Raw genomic sequence first — 24155 nt, 5'->3', positions numbered from 1 at the left:
ATGATCTCACTCATAGACAGAAGCTGAAAAACAAGATCAAAAGGGAAAACACTGAGCAGAACTTGGACTAGAGTTGGTGTACTGCACCAAAATAAAAGATTGTGGGGTAGGGGAGGGAAGGCAGGAGGGTTTGGGTCCTAGACCATGATGGCAGAGGAGGACCTGGTGGGGTTGTATTGTTACGTGGAAAACTGGGAAATGTTATGCATGTACAAAGTATTGTATTTTTCTGTCAACTGTAAACCATTAATCCCTCAATGAAGAAATTTAACAAGAAAGTTGTTTTTTCCAACTTACAAATTTTTATATTGGCAGCTTTTTTTTTGGATACAACCATTTATTTAATCTCAGTGTCCAAGTGATACTCAGAGCAAATACACCAGAATAATAGCACCATGAAACTGACATTAAAACAATTTTTAATGGGGGACCAGGCGATGGTACACCTGGTTAAGCACACACACCACAATGTGCAAGAGCCCAAGTTGATGCCCCTGGTCCCCACCTGGGGGGTGCGGGGAAGCTTCTCAAGTGGTGAAGCAGGGCTGCCGGTGTCTCACTGTCTCTCCACCTCTCCATCTCCCCTTCTCTCTCAGTTTCTGGTTGTCTGTATCCAATAAATAAATAAAGACAATAAATTTAATAAAAACAATTTTTAATGTTCTCAGGTGATTTCCTCATGCAGTCAAGCTTTAGAATCAATGACCTAGTCCTAAATATGTGCTATCTAATATGTTAGCCATCATATGTAGTTCCTAATAACTTGATATTTGGCTGATATGAATTGAGATGAACTATAAGTAGAAATGCAAGTTTTTTGAAGGTGTAAGATTAAGACATATGTAAAATACGTCACTGATAAATTTTTGTATTTTCACTTGTTAAAATAATATTTTGAATATCTGGACTAAATAAATACATTATTAAAATTGATGTCTCATTTTGCTTTACTTTTAAAAGTTTGACCGCTAGAAACGTGAAATGACCTGTGAAGGCTGGGTAGTGTTTCATCCTATAAAGTGCACACACTACCATGTGTTAGCACCTAGGTTTAAGACCCCTGTCCCAAACTGCAGGAATAGTGCAGCAGTACTGCACGTATTTCTCTTTCTCGCTTTCTCTTTCTAGCTCCCTCTTCCCTCTCAAATTGTTTCTATCAGAAAATAGACAAAAAATAAACAAATAAAAATGAACAAAAATTACATGTGTAGCTTGCAATTATGGCGAATATATACACATTTTTCTATTAAACATAGCTGGCCTAGACTCGTAGAGGATTTGAAATTTTTGAAATTCTGGTCTAGGATGTATTTTAACTTATTTCACCTCTCCTTTACCATCATTATTATTCATCATATGATAATTAGTATCCATGGCTTTAGGCCATTCCTTTCAATTTTATTAAAGCTTTACCTTTTCTAGTATAGGATTTCCTTTAATCCTACATTAATTTATTTCCCATTCACTGTAGCAAAGCTCCTGGAATGAACAGATTCACAATTATCACAATAAAATAGCTCCATGATTATTTAAAGATTGCTAACAGGCTGTGTATTTTCACTAAATCACTTGCTTTTGTTAGTTCTGTAGTTGGTTTATTCTCATCCATTCTGGAATATTTCATTCTCAGCCAAAAGGGAAAAGGAGATCACATCATGACAGCACAGGTTACAGGACAAATGCTGCTGTTCATCTTTGTCTACCTAATTAATGGCTTCAACACAAACTGTTTCTTATCTTTTCTACCCTTCACAATGCCACTGATATATTTTTTTTTCACCTTAGTTCTTATTTCCTTCATAAATCTCCACTCTATGAGGAAAAATTATCACAATTTCTTTTTTTAACAATCAATATAAAGTTAGTTAAAAAACAAAACAAAACAAGAGAACAGAGTTTTTGCATCTGAATGAGTTGTAGATGTCTCCTATCTCAGCCACTTACACTGTATACTGGGAAGTCTGAAACCAGTGAGCCAGTGGAAAATACTACTGTAATTTATATTCATCAACTTTGCCCCTAATCTTTAAAAGACGCTGCTTTACACCATTGGCTTGCACCATACTGAATTCTGAGTATGGACTTTATTTATTTAGCCAGAACACAGATCAACTCTGGCCAGGCAGAATGTGGAGATTGAACCTGGGACCTTGGAACCTCAGGAGTGTAAATCTTTGTGCATAACCATTTTGCAATCTTCCCAGCCCTCACCATAGTAAATTCTTCACAGCTGGGGATAATAGAGCCAGGATCAGATGCATAACTCCCCAGCATCAGCTTTGTGAATTAGGTACAATTGGCTCAAGCTATTTGCAATATTCTGCCTTAAATTATAGTTATGGTTTTATTTTTCCTAGGTTATTTGATAACTCCCTTAGGGTATGAATGTTGCCTAGTACATAATAAATGACAACATTTTTAGGTTAAATGGAATATTTTTTTGAATGTTCCAAATAGCTATAAGTTTGACCGAGAAAGGATTCCATATACATTGAATGAATGGTCTAATTAGTGCTTACTTTGAGACTGGGAATTATTTCCAACATGAGCTATTCTTGGGTTTCTCCTTCCTAGTATCAAAGTTAAGTGAACTGGCTCGTAAATTGGAATGAAGCAGGCAGATGTAAATTTACAGATCTGCTTTGCATGTTTGGTGTTTTCAGAGGAAAGTCTATCTTTTTTTATTTTTCAGAATTTATTTTTTTAATCTTCTATTTATTATTGGATAGAGATAGAGAGAATTTGAGAAGGGAGGAAGAAATAAGGAAAGAGACAGAAAAACACCTGCAGCCCTGTTTTCACTACTCATGTAGCTTTCCCATGCAGGTGTGGACCAGGGGATTGAACCCAGTTCCATTCACACTATAATGTGTACACTTAAGCAGTAAGCAGTTATACCACCGCCTGGGCCAGAGAATCTGTCTTTAGTTAATGATTCATTAAGTATTGACTTGCAAATAGTTAAAATGTTCTTCTAAATCACCTTTTTAGTATGTTAATACTGGGAGCAGAAAGTTTTGCTACTTCTTCAATCTGTCTTTTTTCTTCTTCTAGCGTTTGCCCTTCTTCCGTAGCCAGTCAACAGAGTCAGGTTGAAAGCTGTTAGGAGCTGCTTGTTGCTGGCTTTGAAAGTTGACTGAGATCCATGTGGATTCAGTCGGCTAGGAAGGATCGTCAGTTTCCCCAATGAATGGGTACTCACAGGATGCACCACGAGAAGGTTGATTGAATGCATCCCAATCTGTCTTTTAAGTATAATATTATAATTACACAGTGAACTAAAAAAATATCTCACTGTACCAATATCTACCCTTCCTTTTTTTGATTTTTGTCTTTCATATTCATTCATGAGTAATAGTAGATGCTACTTATTCAGACCTTATGTACTAAATGCTTTATATAATTATATTTACTTTTTTCATAAACCTCAGTACAAAAGATAGACCTTATTTTTAAAAGGATCATTCATTTATGTAATCTTCATGCATTCATGTTTAACCAGGATTACCCTGAGAAACAGAATCAACAAAACATGCAAGTATCCATATCTATCTATTATTTACCTAAAGAGAATAATTATAATTGTTTTTAAAGTGGTGTCTGATGTCAGGAAATAAACATTAGCATGATACATTGAATGGCTTCCTAGACCCAATTTTCTTTCATCCTAGACAGAAGAGACAGAACAACATAGTTCTACCATCCATGAAGTCGCCATACTTCAGTCAATGTGATGCCCAGATGGAACCTAGGGTCTCATGCATGATAAGGTACATATTCTACTGGATTAGCTTCTTCTAGCGTTTGCCCTTCTTCCGTAGCCAGTCAACAGTGTCAGGTTGAAAGCTGTCAGGAGCTGCTTGTTGCTGGCTTTGAAAGTGACTGGGATCCATGTGGATTCAGTTGGCTAGGAAGGATCGTCAGTTTCCCCAATGAATGGGTACTCACGGATGCACCACGGGAAGGTCGATCCAGTGCATCGACTGGATTAGCTATCTCTTGACCACTAGGGAGACTTATTTTATGTTATGTTATCTATCTCTTATCTATCTAATTATCTTTCTACCTTTCTAAGTATCTGTCCATCTATCTGAAAAGTAAGAGAGATTTATTTCAAAGAAGTAATAGCCAAAATTTGGAAGCAACCCAGATGTCCAACAATAGATGAGTGACTAAAAAAATGTGATACATATATATATATATGAACATATGGTGGAATACTACTCAGCTGTTAACAATGATGAAGACAACTCCTTTGCATTATCTTGGATAGAATGTGAAGACATCATATTAAGTGAGATAAGCCAAAAAGAGAAGGACAAAAAATGAATGATCTCCTTTGTAGACAGGACTTAAGAAATGGGTACTGGGAGGGAGAACACAAAGTGAAATGTGGACTGGGTGTGGTGTATTGCATCAAAGAAAAGGACTCTGGGGAGGGAGAAGGGAAAAGGGACTGAAGCAAACCTTATAGTCTTGGTACATAATGATATAAATGGACCTAAGTTGTGGGAGAGTGTTCTGCAGAGAATTTTCACAGGGAGATGAGAAATTATTCATATGTTAATGACTACATTGTAAACTATTAACCACATACAAATGCTTAAAAAAAATGACTCACATGTTTGTAGAAACTGGCAAGGAAGAGTTGTACTTCAAGTTCATAGGAACTATGACAGAATTAGCTTCTCATTTAATGGAGATCAGTCTTTGTCTAAGAATTCCTTCAACTGTCTGAATGTGGCAGACCACATTATAAGGTTCATTTTCTGTACTCAAAGTCTAAAACTCCACAGAAATATATATTTGATACTGCGGAGATGGCACAGTGATTATGCAGAAAGGTCTTTAGACCTGTAGCACAAAGTTTCCAGGTCCAAGCTCCAGTACAGCCAGAAGCCAGTCAAGTAGAGGTCTGATAAGAGAGAAAGAAAGAAATATTTACTTAACAGGGTACCGTAGGCTAGACATGTGTTACATAAAATCATCTATAATACAAGGTTAATAATGATTTCATGCTGCAGATGAGCAAGATAGGCTCAGAGATATTAAGTAATTTACCCAGCATCACACTCTGTTAAAGGGAGCATAGCCAGTGTCTTTACACTGACTAGAACAAAGTTCTTCTAAGACTAAACTCATTAATAATAAGTGCATATTTTAGAGGTCTAATTTTAGCCAGTGATAAATATTTACAAAGGATAACGAGGATCTGTCATTGTAAAAGGCTCTCTACATTCAAAGGGGCAGGGGCCAACATTATGGAATCTTCTTCCTCTTGTCCGTCACAATGTTGCAAAAACTTTCCCCAACTTTCCATTCCTCATGTTAACATGTGGAATTCAGTATGCTATTCCCTCTTACCTAGACTACTCACTAAAACATTTTATGTGTTTTGGGCCGCTACAGGACCTTGCCCTCAATGTAGAACAACAATGGTAGGGACTGACCCACTCTCCTAAAAGACACTGGGTCAACCTACTAGCCACTCAAGGAAGACTGCCTCCTTAAATATCTTTAGTCTAAACTCCTAAAGGGATAAAGAATAGGGAAGGGGATACAGAACCCTGGTAGTGGGAATTGTATGAAATTGTACCCCTCTTATCCCACAATCTTGTCAATCATTATTAAATCATTAATAAGAGGCATTTCGGGAGTCTGTGTTAGGGGTGGTAGCGCAGCGGGTTAAGCACACGTGGCGCAAGGACTGGAGCAAGGTTCCTGGTTCAAGCTCAGGCTCCCCACCTGCAGGGTAGTCCCTTCACTGGTGGTGAAGGAGGTCTTCAGGTGTCTTTCTCTCCCCCTCTGTCTTCCCCTCCTCTCTCCATTTCTCTCTGTCCTATCCAACAACGACGACATCAATAACAACAATAAAACAAGGGTAGCAAAAAAGGAATAAATATAAAAAAATTTCATGTCTCTAGATTTATATTTAAGTTCTGTATTTAGTCAGATAACTACTAGATTCTTCTCCCCTTATCTTTAGTGTCTCTATTAACTACCAAAAAAGAAAAGGTGAAAATTTGAGGTAAAGTGTTAAAAAATACTTCCCGATATTCAGTCGTTTTTGGCCTTCACTATGAATGATACACTCAAGTTAAACCTATCTTCAAGATAGTTTACATACTATTTGTATGTCTTTTATTTTGGTACTTAAGCTTTTTGCTGTTCACTTGTAAAAACTGTTCACTTCTTGTAAAAAAGAAAAAAAGAAAAAAAAAACAAACAAGCACGCACACATACAAAAAAAGACTTCAGCTCTTATTCTTCCAGGTCTTTCCAAGGAGGTTCCAGTTTCACCCAGCCAGTAGCAACTCTTCTTCCCTAAAGAGGAACATTCCTATGGCTTGCAGTTTTAGAGACTGTACGCATTCATTCTAACCTAAAGAAAGCTAGAAAAAAAAAAAGTTCCCAAGTCAAATGCAGTGGGTTCCCTCCTACTACCAGCCTAGAAACTTCAAACTGTGCCAAAGTAGGTGCTCAGTGAAAATTTAACATATTAACTGATGAAGAAAACAGCTGTTTGTGAGACAAGGGAGAGGCAATTCTTAGGGAAACTTCTGGATCTCAGTTACTTTTTTCTCCTAGGATTCCCTAATTCTCACAGGACTCCAGGAGAGGACAGTGCGCATGCCCCAGACTCACTGCGGCCTGCAGGAGCCCCCCCCCCACACCCCCCGCGTCTCGGTCGGCCCCGCCCCCTCCTCGCGCTCGGGGTCGGGCTCGCGCACGCGCGGCCTCGCGAAGCGTGCCCTGCGTGCGGGTCCCCGCTGAGCCCGCCGGGCGCTGGTTCCCCGAGTGCCCGGACCAGGGCCTGAGAGAGGGGCGTCCGGCCAGAGCGGCGAGCGGCGAGCGGTGCAAGCGGCAACCGCGCCCGAGGCGACGAGCAGCCCGGGAGGTGAGAGGGGCGTCGCGGGAGTGCGTGAGGACGCTTGCGCGTGCGCAGCGCGCGGGACCGGCGGAGCAGGGGCGCGCTCCCGGGCCGTCGCTCGTGTTAATTGAGGGGGTGCTGTGCTAGCAGGGCGGGGTGGGGGCGGGGGTGAGGAGGCTTTGGAGAAGACATTTTGGAGCGGGGCCGGCGGACAGACCTCCCACGTGGGGTGTGGGTCGCCCAGACCCCACCCTTCGATCCGGGTCGCTGGGCGCTGGCACGCAGCACGGGATTCCCAGAGGATTCCCGCTGCGAAGGTGCGGGGGCCTCCCAGTGTCCCGGGCTGGGGAGCCAGGCCAGGCGTGGACGGGAGGTCCGGGGGAGCGGGTGGCGCGGGTCCCCCCGGGGCTGCAGCCGTGGCGAGCGCGCCCTGGGAGGCGGCGAAGGTCCCCGCTGGGGGCGCGGCCTGCGCGCCTGGGGCCGGGGGGCCGGGGGCCGAGCAGGTGGCGGGGCGGCGTTCGCTCGGAACGCGGAGCAAAGTTCCCTCAAGTAACTTTTCCGTGCGTGTCTATGTTGCAACGGGAGGGGTGCAGCAGGCGGGCGGGGGGCGTCTGCAGCGACGCCCAGGCCTGGCCCAGGTGGATGCTCCCCCCCTCCCCCGTGCAGGACCCCCGCGGACTGTCTGCGGGCGAGAGTCAGGCGCTCGGGAAGTGGCGGCGGTTTCCTGCTGGTCCTGGGGCTGGTCTGCCGGCTTCTGAGCTTGCTTTACTGTCTTCTTCCTCCACTTGGCAAAATAGATTGAGAAGTTTTACTGTTTGGGTTAAGGAGGTTGAGCGCGATCTCCCTGGAAGAAGGCTTCCTGAACACCGGCCTTTTCATTCTCAAAGAAAAGTATTGTTTGGATGTGCCACCGTGGATTCCTATTGTCCTGTGTGCTCCGAGAAAGAGCAAATTTCTATTATTAGCCTTAAAAAAAAAAAAGACAAAGAGTGAGTCTTTGTGCTTTCTTTTCCTCCTCCTTTTTTTTTTTTTTAGTACTACTCCGCCACCTCACCAATTCGTGTAATGTAATTATTCCCGAAATCAAGTGGGCAGGAGAATCACTGGGAAGTTTATTATAATTCCCTCTGTTTAAGTCGCACCTCACACAGATGACAGCACAATGTATGAATTTTTAAAGGTTCCCGGTGGGTTCTAATGTGAAGCAGGAGTCTGCAAGCCAGGGGTTTTAACATAAAGTCAAGACTTCAGTTGTACAGAGAAGTGTTGAGTTTGTTGCTGACCCCAGGAAACTTCGAGCTTCATTTTCCTTAGACAAGAAACTAGCACAAAGGAAGGCTCTGTTACCCACCGTGAGGGAAGCGCCTCTCGTGGTTCAAACTTCTGTGAACTATCATGGGACTTTAGCGTCCAGAACATAGTCCTGTCCAGTGTTTCGAATTTCTTTTGGGATTTCTAACCCCACTTTAGATTACCTTCACCGCAACTTTTAACCTCAGTCTCTTTCCCCCAGAGCCTGGGAGAAGCCCCTCTTGGGAGACTCTGGCTCCGGAAGGGGGAACATCTGGAATCTTTTTTTTTCTTTTTTTTTTTTCTGTCCCTGACCTCATCCTATATAAGTTTGCAGAATCTACTTTTTCTAAGTAATTACAGCATTATTAGTGCCATTGCATGAAATGATGCTAATAGCAACTTCATTCCCTTGAACATTTCACTCCAAAATTTTAAGTTTGACAGTTCCAAAGTGAGGTGCAGGCATTTTAAAAACAATTTTCATGTAGGATGCGCAGGCGATGGATTGTATATGCATCATATCCCTAAAGCCTTAAGACATCTCCTATTTTAAAAGTCTTTTTAAAGTGAAAAACTTTACAGGCACTAACAAAGCCTTTGATTTGTGACTTAAAAATGCCATCTGCTTTTAAGTTGTTCCATTCCTAGGAAGTGCTTCACCAAGACTCTACAAAAAGCTAACTCACATGTAATGTTAGACTTCAGCAGAGGAAAGGCACAGTTGTCCACAAATTAGCCTACACTTTCCCTTCCCCAAATTGCACATCCACAGATCAGTCTTTTTAAAATGTTCATTAAAAAAAAAAGTGCTGAAAACAGGTATTCTGTAGCTGTCTTAATTCCAGTCTGCCTTTCACAGAATTGTTAAAACTTGTGAACAAAACAGTACAGAAGTATGTCCTTTATCTTTTTTGTTTTGTTTCGTTTTGAGGCGTTTTTGTTTTTTGAGACCTTTAAACTTTATAAATTAGATTCTGAATTCAGTAATCAGTGGTAAAGGTCAGCTGTCTTATGTGTGCAGTATAGGTGACTGAAACAAAATTGTTAAAAAATATGCCATAACTTCCCTGGGCAGATGACCTCAACAGTGTATTCTGGAGCCCCTCTTCCCCATAGCCTCGCTGCACTAGGGAAAGAGAGGCAGGCTGGGAATATGGATGGACCTGTCAATGCTCATGTTTGGCTGGGAAGCAATTATAGAAGCCAGACCTTCCACCTTCTGCACCCCATGATGTCCCTGGGTCCATACTCCCAGAGGGATAAAGAATAGGAGAGCTATCAGGATGGGATGGGATGGGATGGGATGGGATACGGAACTCTGGTGGTGGGAATTGTGTAGAATTGTACCCCTCTTATCCTATGGTTTTGTCAGTGTTTCCATTTTATAAATTAAAAAAAAAATGCCATGGACTTTGTGAGTCACAGTACTTTGTGGTATGTGTGGGGGCACAGAACTTCAGTGGATGATATGGTAACTTACAAACACGCCATATGTGAGTGTAAATTAATTGCCTTAAAAATCTACTAATTTTGTAAAAGCACTGTTAAATCACTATTTTCTCTTTAATTATTCTGCTGTGTATTGGGGGTTGAGGTTTTCTCCTTCTGTATCTCTTTATGTATTAGTTTAATTTCCGCTCATTAGACTCGAGCAAATTCTGTATATAGCTGTTTTTTTCATTTCATTTTGAAAAGGAGTAACAATGGCACACCATCTCATTTAGGATAGGACCTTGTATTTCAACAGCAGTGCCATGCCACTAAGATGCTTACTTGTCACCTACTTTTTTTTTTCCATTCCATGTTTGAAAATTGAGGTCTACTCAAATTTGGTGTCTCTCTCTCTCTCACTTTTTTTTTGGTTAAGATTTTTGCTATGAAAGCAAAACCTGAGTACTGCCCAGCATGTATGGTATCTGGGATGAAGGCCAGCACCCTACACATGCAAGTATGGTCTTCTGTCAGCTGAGCCACCTTGGCTGCCAAATCTCTCTCTCTTAATAAAATTTTATTTTTTAATTATTTCTTTTTATTCTGATAGGACAAGAGAGAAATTGAGAGAGGAGGGAGGAACTAGAGAAAGAAAGAGACAAAGAGTTACATATAGTACTACTACAGTTTGTGAAGCTTCCACTTGGCCCTGAACCTCAGTCCCTTGTGAATGGTAATGTGTGTACTTAAACCTGGTACACCACTGTCTAACCCCCCCACCCCCTCCAGTATATGAACACTCTAACCCCCCCCCACCCCCTCCAGTATATGAACACTCTAAACTCACTTTTTATTCCAGAGAGAGAAGGAGGAGGAGGAGGAGGAGGAGGAGGGAAGGAAGAGACAGGGAAATTGCCAAAGCACCAAGACATCTTCCAGGGTGGTGTGGGCCACCGCCTGGAATGTGGGTTGTGGGTTGTATTCTTGATAAAGTAAGAGTACCTTCCAGATAAACTGTCTTGCCAACCCCCAAGCACTTCTTTAAAACTAGTTATCTACTAGCAAATTTCATGAAGCTGCATTTATGATATTTCTCTTTTTTTCCCAAGTTAAAATCCTATCGAGAATTTCTGTTTTCCTAATATTTATGAGAAAGAGGAAGAGAGAGAGAGAGAGAACCAGAGCATCATCCTGGCACGTGTGAATTGAACTTAGAACTCCTGCTTGAGAGTTCTGAGAATTCAATGCTTTACCCACTGCACTAGCTCCTGGTTATATTTTGCTTATAAAAGGCAATTATCTCTGTTGTAGATATTTTGGGGATTACCAAATAATAATATAAAGATTATCTTTACCTCATCCAAAAACAAACTGTTCATGGAATGATAATGTTCTCTCTCTCTTTTTTTTTTTATTTGTCAAGACCTTTTTTTAAAGCACTGCTCAGCTCTGGCATATGGTGGTGCTGGGGACTGAACCTTGGGACTTGGGAGCATCAGGCATGAGAGTCTCTTTGCATAACTGTTATGCTATCTACCTCAGCCCTTTCACAGATGATTTATTTATTTATTTATTTTTAAATCTTTTTTGGAGAGTATATTCCCATCATTCCTGCCACCCTTGTCCCTACCCCCACACCCCTATATCTGCTTTGCGTTTCCCTTTCCAATCTTCTTTCTCAACCTCTGTTTGAGTGGGATCATCCCATATTCGTTTTATGACTTATCTCACTTAACTCCTTGTAGCTCCATCCAAGATGGGTCAGAGAAGGTGGGTTCATTATTCTTAATAGCTGAGTAGCATTCCATTGTGTATATATAACACAACTTTCTCAGCCATTCATGTTGTTAGGCACCTGGGATTGCTTCCAGGTTTTGGCTATTATGAATTATGCTGCTAGGAACACAGGTGTACATATATCTTTTTGGATGGGTGTGTTTGACTCCTTAGGTTATATCCCTATCCCCAGGAGGGGGAATTACTGGGTCATAAGGAAGGTCCATTTATAGCCTTTTGATGATATTAATTCTTCCAGTTGATAAGCATGATATATCTTTTCATCTCTTTATATAATTTTCTGTTTGCTTGCATAGCAACTCATATTTTTCACTATAAAAGTCTCTTCTTTGGCCAGATTTATTTTTAGATATTTTATTGATTTTGCTATGATAATGAATGGGGGTGTTTTCTGGATATCATTTTCTGACTTAGTGTTTGTGTAAAGGAATGCAACTGATTTTTGTATGTTAGTTTTGTAGCCTGACACCTTGCTGCATTGCCTAATAATTTTCAGAAGCTTTCTGCTGGACTCTTTAGGTTTTTCTGTATATACTATCATATTATCTGCAAATAGCGAGTTTGACTTCTTCCCTTCCAATCTGTATTCCTTTGATTCCTTTCTCTTGCTGGATTGCTATGGTGAGAATTTCCAGTACTATGTTTAAGAATAATGGTGATAGTGGACAGTCCTATCAGTCTACTCCCTGATCTTAGGGAGAATGCTTTCAGTTTCTCCCCACTGAGTATGTTGCTGTCTGTAAGTTTGCTGTATATGGACTCCACTATCTTAAGGAATTTGCCACCTATTCCATTTGTTTGTAGTGTTTTGATCAAGAATGGGTGTTGGATTTTGTCAGACTTTTCTCTGCCTCTAGTGAAATAATCATGCGGTTGTTGATTTTGCTTTTATTGATGTGGTGAATCATATAGATTGACTTAAGTATATTGAACCAGCTTTGCATTCCTGGGATAAATCCCACTTGCTTGTGATGAACAGTCTTTTTTATATTTTGCTGTATCCAATTGGCTAGGATTTTGTTCATTATTTTAGTATCTATGTTCATCAGAAATAACGGCCTGTAGTTTTTGTTGTATCACTATCTGCTTTTGATATCAGGGTGATGACACTGACTTTATAGAAGGTGGAAGGGAGTATTCTTGTGTCTTCAATCTTTTGGAAGGGCCTTAAAAGTAGAGATATTAGCTGCTTTCTGAAGGTTTTGTAGAATTCATTTGTAAAGCCATTCATTTGGTCCTGAACTCTTGTTGTTGGGAAGATTTTAATAACTATGTTGATTTCTTTGTGATTGTTCCATTTAGGTTTTGTAGTTCTTCCTGGTTTAGTTTTGGAAAGGGATATGCTTCTAGAAATTCTTCCATTTCTTCCAGGTTCTCTAGCTTGGTGGCATATAGTTGTTCGTAGAAGCTTCACATGATATTTTGGATTTCTGTGGTGTCTGTTGTGATATCTCTCCTACCATTTACAGTTCTATTTATTTGAGCCCCCCCTTTTTTAGTGAGTTTGTCTAAGGGCTTGTCAATTTTGTAAGACATTTTAAACAAAACCTTTGAATATCTGTAATTTTAATTACTGTTCTTTCTCAGTAAACCACAAACACTTAATATGCATTTAAACCTTTGAAAATGGAATTTTTAGTAAAGAATATGCCAGAGTTTAAGAGATTTTCTGTGTTTAACATATTTTCATTTCCAGTGGTTGAAAATGTGTCATTAAACACTGCTTGAAAATCCTGTGTACTTTGAGCACTTACAATCTAAGTGACCTTAATTACTTAACTCCATAATTGCATTTCCTTTATACTTAGAATGAGGGTAATAATGGTACGTGCAATGCAAAGTTTTGGAGAGATGGAATGAGTCAATTAGAAGAAGGTGTTATTCTTTTTTGGTGTCTTGCACTAAAGTAAAAGACTCTGGGGTGGGGGTTGGGGGAAGGGTTCAGGTCCTGGAACAAGATGACAGAAGGCCTAGTGGGGGTTGTATTGTTATTTGGAAAACTGGGAAATGCTATGCATGTATAAACTATTGTATTTGCTGTTGACTGTAAAACATTAATCCCCCAGCAAATAAATAATATATATATATATTATATAACTTTTAAGGTATTTTTTTCTTCACGTATAATTACCATATATACTTACACAGATGTATGCTGTATACATAATATATAAATATGACTGATACCTAAATACAGGGTTATACATATCAGAATGCATTCTAGTGTTTCTGTTATCTTACTTTTGTGAGAATGACCTCCATCAAAAAGAAATTGGAAATAAGTGCTAGTGGAGATGTAGAGGAAAAGGAACTCTGACACACAATTTTTGGGAATGAAATTGGTGCAACTCCTGTGGAAAACATCTGGCGATTCCTTTTAAAAGTGGAAATACTTGGGCCAAGTGGTGGTGCACCAGATCGAGCACACTCTTAGAATTTGCAGAGACCCAGGTTCAGGCCCTTGGTCCTCACCTGTAGGGGGGGAGCTTAGCTTCAAGTATCTCTCTGACTACCTCTTTGTTTCCTTCTTTCTGAATTTCTGACTTTATCAAATAAATAAAACTTAAGAGAAAAAGGTGTTCTACAGAATGTGGCAAAGTCAATAGATTTTGAAAGTACTAAGATGTTGGCAGAACTGAGGTAAATACTCCCATCTTAAGTCTCAATAGTTATCATCCTTTAATCTAAATTTAAGCACAATTCTGAGGACAGAGATAAATAAACACTTTATGATTCTTGAGGCTTGTCACTAGGTTGTTTATGCTAAGGCATTCAATCCCATACTTACTGTATGACCTTCCGAGTCAGTAGTCCAGTGTGTGTGTATATATATATATATGGTGTTAAAAGTTTTTATTTATTCCCTTTTGTTGTCCTTGTAGTTTTATTGTTGTAGTTATTATTGTTGTCATAGTTGTTGGATTCTTCTTCTTCTAGTGTTTGCCCTTCTTCCATAGCCAGTCAACAGCGTCATGTTGAGCCTGATGTAAAGTTTTGAGACCTCCTTTGAATCTGGAGAGGTGGCAGTCATTGACTATGTGGGTCATAGTCTGTCTGTAGCCGCAGGGGCAGTTCGGGTCGTCTCTGGCTCCCCAGCGATGGAACATAGCGGTGCACTGGCCATGGCCTGTTCGATAGCGATTGAGGAGGGCCCAATCATAACGTGCTAGGTCAAAGCCGGGTTGACGCTTGCAGGGGTCTGTGATGAGGTGTTTGTTCTTTACCTCAGCTGACTGCCAACTCTGTTTCCAAGAGACTGGAACAGAGAAGTTCAGTGTAGGCATAGGGGACCAGATTGGGTGACGAGACGTCAAGCGTTGGACAGGGAGAAATAGAGAGAGGAGGAAAGACCTGCAGACCTGCTTCACCGCCTGTGAAGGACACCCCTGCAGGTAGTGAGCTGGGGGCTCGAACCTGGATGCTTAAGCTGGTCCTTGTGCTTTGCGCCATGTGTGCTTACTACGCTACCGCCTGACTCCCGAAAAAAGATTTTAAATACCTGTTATAGAGTACTGTACTATTATCCTATTTGTCACTGTAGCTCACTATTTATCTTTTAATTTACTTTAATGATGCTTTCCAAATAACAAAATGTTTTCATTTTATATAATCAGCTCTGTCTTGTCCAGTATAATTTTTACTTATCAGCCTTTATGTTTAGAAAGTCCAGAGGTGAGGTAAATGGATCAAAAGTTTTGGAAATATATGAGCTGTTCATACTTAATTCTGTATGAACATATGGATATGAATTGTCTTATGAATCTTTATGTCGTCTCCCAAACTAGCTAATTCTATCAGTACCATTTGTTAAATATCTACATTGGTATGTCGTCTATCGTCTATTCTTTATTATATTTTAAAGTCTTGATTAGCTTGTGCGTATGCTTGTTTTAGGTCTTAGTCTTCTGTGCAGTGATTGGTAATCTTTTATTATTATTATTGGATAGACAGTCAGAAATTGAGAAGCCAGGGGGAGATAGAGAGGGAGAGAGACAGATACCTGCAACCCTGCTTCATCATTCATGATGCTTTCCCCCTGCAAGTAGGAACTGGGGGCTTCAACCCAGGTCCTTGCTCATTGTAATATGTGTGCTCAACCAGGTGCACCACCACCCAGCCCCATGATTGCTAGTCTTTTTTTTTTTGCCTTTGTTTTTATTGTTGTAGTTATTAGTGTTATTGATGTCGTCGTTGTTGGACAGGACAAAGAGAAATGGAGAGAGGAGGGGAAGACAGAGAAAGGGAGAGAAAGATAGACAACTGCAGACCTGCTTCACCACTTGTGAATCGACTCCCCTGCACGTGGGGAGCCCGGGCTGGAACCAGGATCCTTACTCTGGTCCTTGCGCTTTGCACCACCTGCACTTAACCTGCTGCGTTACCGCCAGACTCCCTGACTGCTAATCTTAATGCCATTTTTTTAAAATTTCTTTTGTTAAGTTTAGAATATATGTGAATTACTGGTAGAGCAAGGCACAGTATATTTTTATTTAATTTAAATTTATTTATATAGTATAATTCTATTTATATTCCCTTGCTCTTTCAGAAAAGTATCTTAATATCTTTAATACAACCACTTAGTTTAAAATCTTAAGCACTGGAAGGCTTATTGTAAAATAAGGGATCCTCTCCCCACTCCCCAGCTCCATTAGTTTCTTCCCTTTTGTCAACCTTTTGACTATTTCTTTCTAATTTTTCATTGAAGTTATTTTTAGAGCCTTAGGTCTTGAGCTGTTTAGAGTGGTTTTCCAGTCACCTGTGCCAATGAAAAGGTCAGGTCAGGCTGTCAGTGCTTTTGGAGTCTGCTGGCTGAAGTCTTTGCATCTTCTTTGTGTAGTAAAGTTGGAAGTCTCCACACTCCACCAGTCCAAACACTTGCCTGTTTTATGTACTTTGGAATGGGGGGTGGGGAGCAGGTGGCTCATACATTAGCTTGCAGGCATTAGCATATGCAAGCAAGCAAGGGCTCTGGATCTAGCTGTGGGCCACCAAATGCTGGGAGTGCCTGCAGGGGGAAGCTTCTTGAGCACTGGAATGGTGCTTTTGGTGTTTCTCCTTTCTCCATCTCTTTTGCTTTCTACTTGTCGCTCACCCTTTAGACAAAGAAAAGGGGGAGGGGGAGTCTCCAGCAGCAGTGGGGTCATCCAGGCACTTAGCCCCAGTGATAACCCTAGTGGCAAAAAATATCAATAAAAAATGCAAAAGAATCAGAGCTGTGGCTGAGGAGAAGGCATAATGGTTATGCAAAAAGACTTTTATCCCTGAGGTACCAAAGGTCCCAGGTTCAGCCCCCTGCCCCATCACTTGCCAGAGCTCAGCATTACTCTGGTCTCTTTCTCTATATATCTTTCATTAAAAAAATAAAATAAAATAAAATAAACAAAAATGTTTAAAAATGCAAAAACCAAATGTTCTGTTGGAGAACTGTGGTCACTATTATATAAGGAGGAGTTGGTAAGGACATCCAGAGATTTAGGGCTTTACTAACATCCTTTTTTAAAACTTATTTTAGCCCACTACCATTTCATTTCCACTTTTTAAGAGAGTGCTTCTCAGCTTTTCTCACTGATGGGATAGCATTTTATTCTTTTAGGAACACAAAGTTGTTACTTGTCCATCTGTTTTCTACTTTCATAATGACGTACTTTCCACTATAGTTGTCTAAGCCCTTGGATCTCTTTACTATTACTTCCATGAAGGTTAGGGTGGTTATAAGTGAATGCTTTATCAAACCTACAATCTTAATCTAGAAGACTCTGGGAATGAATTCTTAAAAATATCCAGCAGTGCTACGAAGACTGCCATCCACATGCAGTCATTGTTTCTATTAAAGAACATGAAAAGTAATGCAGATTATCACTCTCTTCAAGCAGTGATTTGATTTTTCTTTTAGTATTTACAGGATTCCTATTGTTTTTTCTTTTTCTTTTCTTTTTTTTTGTTAGTATTCCTTTTAGTTACTTATACTCCTCCTACTGTGATGAGTTCTTCAACTTGCCTATTGCTAGCTTAAATCGTTTCTACTTTTGATATGTTTATTTAAGAGCTTTGCAGTTTATTCTCTTGACTATCATAGTTGTGTGATCGCTTGTTGGTAATGACACTTGTGTTTACTTCTTTCTAATAATTATACCTTTTATTTTTATTTTAATATCATGCTGTACTAGTGTTAACATCCTGGAACATAAAATGCTTCTGAAACATTATCAAATGTTAATGGCAATAGTGAGCAAACTTGTGTTGTTTATTTTACTAGGAAAAAGCAGTATGATACTGGTTTTGTTGATTAGCATAGTTCTCCATTGGTACAAAATATATCCTTTATTTTCATATTCATCTAAATATATTTTTATTCTTTGAAGGGATAAGAATTGAATACTAGCATATTTCTGTTAGCATCTGAATATTATGATCTATTGAGTGCTAAATATTAGATTCTTCCTTTGGGATCATTTATTTAATAAAAAATAAATTTCATGAGAAAATTGGAAAAAAACAACATTTCAGCACATAATTATGCTTTCTAGGACAGGCAGGGGTACAGTGACATATGGTCACTAAATATTTTTCAGAAGATAATGTTCCAAGTTTCATTATTTATTTAGAGACAGAGATATTGAGAGGAGGAGGAGAGAGTGAAAGAGACACCTGCAACTCTACTTCACCACTATGAAGCTTTTCCCCTGCAGGTGGGGACCAGGGGTTTGAACCTGGGTCCTTGTTCACGGTAATGTGTGTGCTTAACCAGGTGTGCCACCACCAGCCCCCCCCCCCCCCCAGTTTCTAAATTCAGTAATCAGTTCTTTACTTATTATGTCCCATTTGTGACAATGCCAGACCCCCCTTTTTTTTTCTTTTCTGACTATTTAAAACCTAAACCTTGAAATTATCTTGACTCTCTCACTCTACCACCAAGCTAAGAGCAAGTCCTGCTACATTATCTTCACAGTGTACCCAGAATTGTGATTACTAGATAACCTTAAGAACTTAACCACTTTTTACTCTTGTCACCTGGGCTTTACCGCTCTAGACTGATGAGAGAGAGAGAGAGAGAGAGAGAGAGAGAGAGAGTGTGTAATGGAGAGAGAGAGAATAACACCACCAAAAATCAGTCCTAAATCATAAGTGATTTAGGGCAGAGTGTGAATCTGTGTCACACATACAGCAATGCAGCACACTATTATCCTGGTGAGCTATTTTACTGTGCAGGTTAAACCATTTTATTAAGTTTTGTTAGTACCTTTGTCTAAGTCCCCAGCATGTCTTGCCTAGATCTTGGCAGTAGTCTCTCCTTTCCAATTTCCTGGCTGTTATCCCTTTGTTATCAGCATAACAATCAGTGATGTTTTTAAAATTAAGTCATAATCACTTAAAAATTTCCAATAGATTTCCATACCACTCAAAATAAAAGATTTGCCATGCTTTTCAAGTCTCCCAAAACCTGGTTATCTTTCCTTCCCCAGCTTTCCATTCAAACCTTCTTTATAGATCCCAGAATTTGTCAGGTATGTTCCCATTTTTAGTTCTGTAGGCAGGAAGGATGTCCTCTCCGATGATATTTTCTCCCATGGTATTCAAGACTAATTTCCTTAACCTTATAGAATTTTTACTAAAATATTACTTTAGGTATAATTGTAAGCTTATATCCCTTCTTGAGATGCGCTACTTTTCCCTTCCCATAGCATTTGCTGTATCTACACGACTAACACTTGTTACTACTTTTGGTGAATTGTCTCTTTCCTGCCACTCTTAGACTGTAAGCTTCATGTGGGTTAGTATTTTGTATCTGTTCTTAAATATATTCCACGTTTGATTTTTTTTTAATAAATAGATATATCTACCTTCTCTCTTTTAATAATCTTCTCATGAAGCAATATAGTCATCTGACATGTGTGGGGTCACCGTTGATGATTTAGCATCCCGCCAGCAAGGACAAAGATCAAAGATACTGAATGAAATAATACGTAGTGACTGAAGGTTCAGTAGGATGCTGTCTGAAAAGTGACAGAACGTACTCTCACAAATCAATTATGAATATTTTCTAGAACCTACTCATGGATTTCAGTTTTTAGCTAAAGATAGGCAGTGTTGTCACTTTGGAATCCCCCCCCCCCTCAAAAAAAAAAGGCCTGAATTCTTTGGTAAATAAGAGTGATGCACATTTATGTTAACTATGCTGTTAAAGTGAAATTAATCTTTTTTAAAATGCCTTCCTGCTGTTGTTGGCTTTCTCATGCCCATCAAACATTTTCTTCCTCTGAAATAAATACACCTTTCTTCTGTAAGGTGACTTTAAAACACTTCAAAGCTGGAGTCCGGCAGTAAGGCAGGGGGTTAAGCGCATGTGGTGCAAAGCTCAAGGACTGCCATAAGGATCCCTGTTTGAGCCTCTGGCTCCCCACCTGCAGGGGGGTCTCTTCACAAGCAGTGAAGCAGGTCTGTAGATGTCTGTCTTTCTCTCTCCCTCTATGTCTTCCCTTCTTCTCTCCACTTCTCTCTGTCCTATCCAACAACGACATCAATACCAACAATAATAACTACAATAATAAAAAAAAAAGGCAACAAAAGGGAATAAGTAAATATTAAAAAAAGATAAACACTTCAAAGGAGTCTCCAAATCGAAGGTTATTTCAAAAGCATCAGACATCTTTTTCTCTTTTAATAGAGCAAGAAATATTTGTGTGTTTCGTACTGTTGTAATTGCTAAAGAAAAAAGTGGTATCATATGCAAGAAAATAAATACTTGATATAACCAACCAAATTGTAATTAAGTTAGCTCATGATGTATTCATCTCTAGAAATATATAAACCCAGTAGAAGTTACTTAAATACACAAATGGTGATTTTTTTCAATGTCAATTTTTGTCTACACATATTTAGTTATTAATATTTTTATATACTTAAATTTTCTGTAATAACACATTCCTGTATCCAGCTAGAAGGTGTGAATGTTTACTTGCTATTGCCATACACACTTGAAATAAAATTTCTTTTAAAATTTTTTGATTTAATTTTCATTTTGTTTTATTTATTTTACCACTGCTCTGCTCAGTTTTGGTTTATGGTGGTGCTGGGGATTGAACCTGGGATCTCAGAGCCTCAAGCACTGACAGTTTTGTATAACCACTATGTTATCTCCCCAGCCCTGAAATAAAATTTCTTAAGTCACCACTATTATGACTTGACTTACCTTTGGAACTCTAAATTAGCATTTTATTACTATAAAGATTCATTAATTTGAAAATGTCACTAAGAGAATTTAGTTTGAAACCTAAGTAGTATATTGGCAAGACTGAATGGAAAGCACTGATCTGTTTTCTGCTGCTGGAATACAAAATGCCCTACAGTTTGTTATTAATGAATAGCCAGTTGGAAAACACACATTGTTTTTATACTTCTACACCTGCGTTGGAGACCTGTGCAAGTACTTGTGAAGTTTTTTGTTTGTTTGTTTTTAAGGTTATCATTCTCAGTAGCTTTTTTTTTTTTCTCTCTCTCTTTGATAGAATAAAAGAGAAAGGTAAGAGAAAGACACCTGGAGTACTGCTCCACTCTCCACTGCTTGTGAATCCCCCACCCCCACCACCTTGTAGGTAGGGAGTGGGGTCTTGGACCCCAGTCCTCAAACATAGTAATATGTACTCTGTAGCAGGAACACCACTGCCTGACCTCTTAAGATGTTTTGGGGTTTTGTTTTTGTTTTTTAATTGTCAATTCTTGTTCCATTTATTCATTTTTTTAAGATAGGAGTTCTAGTCTTGCTCAGCCAGTACTAGTAGACAGATCTTATAATGAGGGATGACTTTTGTCCTTCAGTTATCACGTTGTGAGGCTCTGGATAGATATGGACTTACATACTGATTACCACCTATTTTTGCAACTTTGTTCATAAAGAAGGTAGTGAAGAGTTGAGAGTATTGGTCAAACTACATTTAGATGTAATATTGGGAATAATTTATATTCCTAGAAAGTCTAGAAAATGGTAGTGTTCTTAATTAGGGTTATACCAGGCATCACCTCCCAAAATAATCCTATTGTCAATATTTAAAATGATGACAAGATTCCCAGAAGCAGCTCTAGTGAAGCTATGGGTTCAGGTTCCAAACAGCTGTCCTGCTGCTTTCTCTTATATATCCTACCTTGCACTCACTGCATGTTCTGACAGGGATGCATCCAACAATGCACTCTAGCTTACATGGTTTTTCTATCTCAGTTTCAGTGGTTTCTTCTCTCTCTCTAACAGGGACTTAGAAGATAGGTTGAGTGTGTGCTTGAAATTGAAATTGGCACTGTGCTTGTTGTCTGTCCGCCACCCTTCCCCCTCTGATGGAGCCCCCTCCTCCCTCTGGTGGATAGTGGTGTGAGTAGTGGAAGGAGAGTGGAGTGGAGTATACTCACTCAGTTCTGATCCCTACACCTTCTCTTAAGCATTGGCATCCATGCTTACTTACAGGATGTAGCTCAGGTTTGTACTTAGAATGCCAAGGAAATAGGAAGGACAAAGTAGATTATCAGAGAGAGGTATTTGTTTCATGTTGAAGTGGCCAGGGACCATTGTCTATTCAAATTCCATTTCAGTTCTTAAAGATCTTTCAAAGAAGGTTCAGTTGACATATTTTACACTTTACATTGACATATTTTACACTTTACAATCTGTGAATTCTCTGAGATTGGGGTATAGTGTGCCAAACTGTCATAAAACATAGGACATAAACTCTGATGCTGTTTTGTATTTTTCTTGAGCCCCCCCATTTTGTCTATTGATGAGCAAAATAGATTTTTTTAAATTAATGGTTCAAAAATTATGCTGTGATAAATGAGACCCCAGTGATGGAGCAAAGCTCTGTTCTCCTCAGCCTCTCTCCTCACTGCTTCCCCTCCTTTCCTCCCCCATACTTATACACATAGTTCTTAAAAAGCATCACACTTGAAATCCAAACTCCTTATGATGCCAGGAGTATGGGAGTATGTCAGTAATTCTCATATATTTTAGTCCTGGAGATCTACAGTCCTATTTTGAGAGTGTAGAGAACTTTTGTTTATAGGAGTTTATTTATATTTACTAGAGTGGAAGTAGAATCACAGATATGTAAATGAAAAAGAAAGATTATTATTATAGTGGCCTTTTCAGATAATAGTGAATATACTTTAATATTTAATAAAAATGAAATATTTTCATATGGAATTCAAAACTATCAGTGAATTTTTCATACTCCTTTCCCCCTTTTTTAATGGAACTAGGGCTTCACACAAGTATGATGTCACTGTTCATTCAGAGAGAAAGAGAGACACTACCTCACCAAAACACCTCCATTTCCATATCCCTGTGGTGCAGGGCCTTGAACCTGAGTCATACACACAGCTGTACACGCACCATACCCAGTGAGCTCTCTCTTCCAGCCCTTTTTTTGTATTCATCAGACTAAAACCCACTGCTGTGCCTTGTATTTTGGATGGACTTTTTACCCATGTGTGCTTGTCTAGATAATTGTCTTATGAGAAACCATTGGTTCATTGAGTTTCAAAAAATTTAAGATACTGATGTTTTATTTTATATTATCAAAAAATTGCTTATTTAATACCATCATTAATCTCATCAGATACAATATATATACATATATATATATATGTATATCGGATGCTGTTGAACATGATGATATAATAATCCAGGTTTTAACATGCCAGTTTTTGCATGAAGAACTGGAATTTTATTATTGGTGATAGTTTTTCTTGATTTTACAGGTTCATTTCACTGATTTTTTTTTCTTTCTTAGAAAACATCCGCCAAGTACACATGTACAATATGCTTTGTATATTTTCTTTAGTTTTTTTCCATGCAAAAAAACAAATGGTTGGTACAGCTAATAGATAGTTGCACAAGCATTTTTTTTTTTTTAGGACAGTCATCCTATTTCAATTTTGTCAGGAATGCTATACATACTTTTCATTCCAGAAAAATTAAAAAAACGGTGGGTACTCAAGAATCTAGGTTTAAGGGAGGTAACACAATGTATTAAGCGCTCATGGAGCCAAGCTCAAGGACCAGCACAATGATCCCGGTTGGAGCCTCAGGCTCCCTACCTGCAGTGGAGTCGCTTCACAAGTTGTGAAGCAAGTCTTCAGGTGTCTTTCTCTCCCCCTCTCTGTCTTCCATTTCTCTCTGTCCTATCCAACAAAGAGGACAACAGTAGTAACTACAACAATAAAACAAGGGCAACAAAAGGGGAAAAAAGAATCTAGGTTTAATAAAAATACTTTTTACATCTGTTTCTCAGAGATTCTCCATGATACAGTACATGATTATGACAAAGAGGGGCGGGGCAGTAGCACAGCTGGTTAAATGCACATGATAGGGAAAAGGGATTTGCAAATACTAATCTGCATTTGCCTAAGTCTTTTTACCACTAGCTCTCCCCGCCTCCCTAATGTAGAGGGACGAATTGTAAAGAAAAAAAATGACTTGACGCATTCTTCAGGGCTTGTTCTTTTTAACTGCTGAAGGTCCACTGAAGTGATCAAATGGCTTAGGAACCAACAATATCAACATTAAAAAGGGGGGCGGGGGCGGAGGAGGGGAGGGGTTCGACAAGAGAAAAATTCACAGAGCACAGGCCTTATCTTTCTGAGCTCTTGAAGGAAATACTCCTTTTTTTGTTTGGAGCAGATGGCTCCTCCCATGAGGTCTTTTGGTTATGCATCACCACTACCAGATGTCAGTAGGAGGGTTTAGTGGGCTTCAGTCACTTGTACCCACTTTAAATAC

The 24155-nt window shown here is 39.3% G+C and overlaps 1 protein-coding gene across 2 annotated transcripts in view; it reads left to right on the top strand.

The window, feature by feature from the left end:
• Positions 1-6721: 6721 nt before the first annotated feature.
• BTBD3 (BTB domain containing 3) overlaps positions 6722-24155 on the top strand; it is a 38826-nt gene continuing 21392 nt past the window's right edge. Inside the window, exon 1 of one of the 2 annotated variants that reach the window (XM_060186517.1) lies at positions 6722-6898. The gene's annotated coding sequence lies outside the window, so the exon portion shown is untranslated. Of the gene's footprint in view, positions 6899-7088; positions 7189-24155 lie in introns of those variants that run through there. The other variant, XM_060186524.1, reaches the window with a different exon arrangement.

This window comes from Erinaceus europaeus, chromosome 1 (genome assembly GCF_950295315.1).
Source record: "Erinaceus europaeus chromosome 1, mEriEur2.1, whole genome shotgun sequence".
NCBI classification, from domain to species: domain Eukaryota; kingdom Metazoa; phylum Chordata; class Mammalia; order Eulipotyphla; family Erinaceidae; genus Erinaceus; species Erinaceus europaeus.
Note: the sequence above shows the minus strand (reverse complement) of the source record. Positions and strands in the feature narration are given on the sequence as shown.